General features: G+C 55.4%; 1 protein-coding gene across 2 annotated transcripts in view; it reads left to right on the top strand.

The window, feature by feature from the left end:
- Nucleotides 1-5,000, top strand: part of LOC135821103 (uncharacterized) — a 101,608-nt gene that overhangs the window by 41,659 nt on the left and 54,949 nt on the right. The window lies entirely within an intron of this gene.

Below are 5,000 nucleotides of genomic sequence, written 5' to 3'. Positions count from 1 at the left end.
CGCAGAATCTTGGTCAGTTCCTCCCTGGTCAGAAACCGGCCAGACGCAAACACAAACACTGGCTCCGTCGCCTCTCTCTGACGCGCAAGGTCCAGATAGTCGGTCAGGGCACGCACAGGGAAGAAGTCGTCGTGTGTCTCGCGCAGCTGTACTTGGCCGCCGTCACCCAGCTGGGCTGTCTTCGACACCCGCAAGCGGACGACTGCCGATGATGCCTGGTTAGCGTGCGCGTGCTATCGACTCTTGTTGCATGCGGTGCCAGGAACTCACTCGCCCGCAGGAGGCCGTGGAACGCTGTCAAGACACTGGCCCAGATCATTGCGCGGTCCGACTCGCTGTAGTTGGACAGGAGCAGGAAATGCTGTAAGTCGGCCAGATCTTGCCCAGTGAGACCTCTCCGCGTCATGGTTGCGGGACCCTGCCTCCTCTCAAGGCCCTTGAGAACTGCAGAAAGACGGACGGACTGCACACACGTCACAGGAACACGCTTGCACAGCAAATGATACCGTACCGCTGACAAATACACACGCACAGTCGCCACACACCTCGTACGAGACAGCTCGGTAGCAAATAATATGATATCCTCCTTAGAGGGTGCAAGGGGATTGACAATATGTTTAACGCAATAATCATTGAAGGCATCAATGCCAGTGGAGAACGTCCTCGCTGAGCGTTCTGACACTGAACCTGCTACAAGGGCATCAGCCTCGAGGCCTAGAGCAGCACGGTCGGGCAGGGGCATGGCACCGGCGAAGCAGCCGCCGTTGGCGCCAGTTGACGGAAGCGGGTCAGCTGCAAGCAAGAAAGAGCATCTGCAATGCCGTTATTAGTGCCAGCAATATGGCGGATATACAATATGAAATTGTGCCTAGCGGCAACAGCTAACATAAAGCGGATCAACGCCATGGCCTGCTTGTTCCTATATGAACCATTCTTCCAAGCTCTGACTACCGCCTCGTTATCGCAATGAAACAGCAGGTTCTTCCCTGCCCAGCACGGACCCCAAATGCAGCAAGCTAGGGCAATGGGAACCATTTCTCTAACCATAATAACGCTTTGCTGAGGAGATTCGAACTGATCCGGCCACTTCCCAAAAAAACAGTCGCCCTGGAAGTAGCCCCAGTAGCCCTCGCCGGAGGCATCTGTGAACAACTGGAGGTCAGGAGAACGGGACCAGGCCTGGTCGTAGAAAAAGGACTTCCCATTCCAGTCGGCCGCAAAGCGATGCCACCAGGCGATGTCGAGGCGCGCTTCCTCATCGATCGGGATCCGGGCAGACATGGAGGAAGCCGTTGTGCCGAAGTCAATGAGGCGCCGAATGAACGTGCGGCCCGGGGGGACCACCTTGGCGGGGAAGGACAGCGTGCCTATGAGGGACAGGAGCTCACGCTTGGAGCAGTCGGTGCGCTGGAGCCAAGTTGCCAGAGCTGTGTGGAGGGCGGACAACTTGTCCTGGGGGAGCTGAGTCGCCTGCTCCACACTGTCAACTTCGATCCCCAGCACAGTCATCACAGTCGTTGGAGGGACGACCTTGTCCTGGCCGATAGCCACTGGAACGCCCAAGTTCTCAAACACGGCTAGCAGCGTCGCTTGTTGAATGGCGCGGTAGATGACGATGGAGAGGGGCTAGGCGGGGCGACGCCGATGTAGTCATCCAGATAATGCTCGAGGTCGGCCAGGGAATAGTTGTGCCGGAGTATCCAGCATAGCGCATCTGCCAGCAGGTTGAAGAGAGCCGGGGAAGACCGCAGCCCGAATGGCAGGACCTTGTCGAAATAATACTGCCCGTCCCACACCATGCCTAGGAGGGGCCAATCGTGTGGGTGGACGGGGATGTTTCGGAACGCGTGGCGGATATCCACCTTGTACATTAGCGCGCCCTTGCCGTGACGGATCACGTGCCCCACGACGACGTCCACAGTAATGTACTCGAGGCTGTACAGGTCTTCGGGAATGCCATCGTTGATACTAGCGCCGGCCGGCGCGGACAGATGCACTATCAGGCGGTGGCCACCTGACTTCTTCGGAATGACACCGATGCCAGCCGAACGGAAGTTGGCGAACGGGGGTTGCCAAAACGGACCGGCCGTATGACCAAGCTGAACCTCTTTAGCGAGGTAAGCTGAAACAATCTCAGGGGAAACAAATGCCGAAGCAAGATTCTCACAAAGCAAAGAATGACGGGGACCGTCATAGCCAACTCTAAAACCATATCGTAAACCATCTAACAAATGGGCAACAAATGCAGGATCAGGGTGTGCGAGCAATTCAATTTCCAATGCCTGCAGAACAATTGGAGTGTGAGGGGTGTGCGTGGGTAAGGCAGGGTGTCTATGTGCGTGCGAATCAGACATGAATGCATTAAAAACAACAGGAGTGTGAGGTGTGTGCGTGGATAAAGCAGGGTACGGACTAGCCGGGGCCTCACTGGCTGGCGCGAGCCCCGCACTGGGTGGCGATGTGGTCGGGAGCTCCGCAGGAGCTGCAGACGTGGCGATACCTACAGTTCCGAAAATTACACCGGCCCTTGTTGTGGAGCTCGCACGCTGGCTGGGTCGTGCCGGGCTTGCGCTGGTCCCGGGAGGTGCAGGTGTTGGCGGTGTGTCCGAGACGCTTGCATAGCGGGCAGAGAACGAGCGCCTGGCCTGTGAAACAGCGGGTGTACAGGTCCTGATCCACCACATCCCACTGCATGCCAGGGCTGTGGGCGAGTTTCCGACGGAACTCCTCGTCATATTGGCACACCGCCGCCCACCTATATCGTTTCGCCGCTTGAATGATACGAAGCTGATATGTGATCAGCGACACCGCCCTTGCGGGTTGGGTGTCGCAGATCAGTGCGCAATACACCGACCATGCCTCCAGCCAAACGGGCAGGCTCTCCAGCTTGCGGTGGGATGGCAGGGACGGGGAGAGCACTAGCTGGCCACTATCCTCTGACACCCGGACTCGCTTTGCGGCTGGCTCGTCTGCGAGGGGGGTGAGGAACAACGCAAGCTCCACATATTCCCCGCGCAGCACCTTGTCGTACGTACTACGGGGCACGTGGTCAGTCACCCCATTACGGGACCCGACATTGACAGCACTAGGGTTACACACAAATCATTGTACGGGAGACTGCTAGAGATATTCACACTAGGACTAGGAGTAGGCACACGAGAGCTATGGATAGTCACACCACTAGGTATAGGGGGAGACAGCCCGTCGACGACAGTCGACGCAGCCACAGGGGTAGGGAGGCTAGCACTAGTAGGCACACGTGTGGAACTTCTACTACACACCCGTACCTGTAGGAAACGACTCCTCCACCTGCACCCGAGGATCGGCAGTGTTGGCAGGGGCAGCCGGGCGGGACGGACGGCGTGTCGACTCCGCCTGACCCGAGGCTGCAGGGGCGACGGCTCTAACAGCCGCCTGGACAGATGTGGCGATCAAGGCCTGGAGGGTTGCCATTTGGCAAGGAGAAAACCCAGGCGCCGGAGCCGGCGTTGCCGGGGGAGCAGGGGGTGCTGCAGCAGCAGGAGGAGCTCGAGCAGCCATGCTGCGGGTTGGGGGAGCAGGGGGTGCTGCAGCAGCAGGAGGAGCTCGCGCAGCCATGCTGCGGGTCGCGACACATCGGGTGCTCATCTCAGCAAGTAACGGAGAAAAGGGGAAACCTCGGAAGGAAGAAAAAACTTTGACTTGCAAAAAACTTTGACTTGACACCGAAACTGCAACTGCAAAGAACGCTCCTTCGCACAAAGACAGCTCAGCAAAACACGTCTCCAAATAATTAGACCCCGGATCCATTGTCCGTAAAATTTTGCCAGGCCACACACGGCGCACACGGCTTAATCACGAGGTGGTCACATGACACGCACTCGCAGCACTCCACCACCAGCATGCGTGTGCATGGGCTAACTAGGCTTTGCTGCGCAAAGCCCACATTTAGGTGATATTTGGCGAAAATGAGTTTTTGATGGCTTTGAACTGTCCACTAAACGAGTGATCTATGGGCCAAATTTTGGAGCTCTGGGCACCTTGCAAGATGGTAAACAGAACGCCCGAAATGATGGGTGACGGTCAACAAAAATGGTCAGCGAAAATGGCAAAAAGGAACGCAGTTACAGCTAGCCCTAATGGAGTGGTTGAGAATAATTTAGCATATTTATAGGTCTTCAGGGAAGCACAGAGTACTCTAGTTGGTATTAAAGTAACAGTGCTGCCTGCACTTGCTGCAATGTTACTTGAAAACTCAATCCCTGTCATGTGCAGGTCTGGTGTTGTATGCAGACTTCCCAGACAGAAAGAAGCCAAGCAACTGACGTTTTACATGGCTGGGAAGAATCTGCAACTTAGTACAAGACTAGATATGCATGCTGGGCCAAGCCAGATACATCCACCAAGCATGTCTTGCTCTCCTACGCACAGCAGCTCATAGATACATGTATTATACTGTGACAAATTTCATGCGCAAAGCAAGCGTGCATGTATACTTGCAACAAATTTGTTCACAAAATATTTTGTATCAAGTCAGGTTTCGTTCATTCAGGGCTGTCTCCGTATCTCACCAACTTATCCAGCTGTAAATAGTCGCCACAGAGTACTGAATCTCGTTCGTCACTCTCAGTGTCCGCATCGCCACTTCGTGTCACGGAGCTCTCAAACTCATCGTCTGCGCTGCCTCCGCTGATCGCTTGTCATCTGAGCGAAACCTCTTCACTTTCACCTGATCCTTCTTGTGGGGACTATCACAGGCAGCTGAGTATCTCTGGAGATCCAGCTTCCAAATATTCTAGTCGCTCGTGCTCCATCAAGAATTTGTGACTGGATCGTTCCGCCAAGAAATTATTTGTTCCGCTCTCTTTTGAGCGCAAGATTTGCAGACGCTACCCTGAGCGCAAACGCCTCCATGGTGGCTGAAAACGCCTACCTGGACGGCCCGAGTGCTTGGCGGATAAACTACAACTGCGATGACAACAAATTTTAGGGAAGCCACCAAGAGGAAAGCACTTTCAAAG

Source organism: Sycon ciliatum, chromosome 7 (assembly GCF_964019385.1).
Source record: "Sycon ciliatum chromosome 7, ocSycCili1.1, whole genome shotgun sequence".
NCBI classification, from domain to species: Eukaryota; Metazoa; Porifera; class Calcarea; order Leucosolenida; family Sycettidae; genus Sycon; species Sycon ciliatum.
This window is presented reverse-complemented; position numbering and strand designations above follow the sequence as displayed.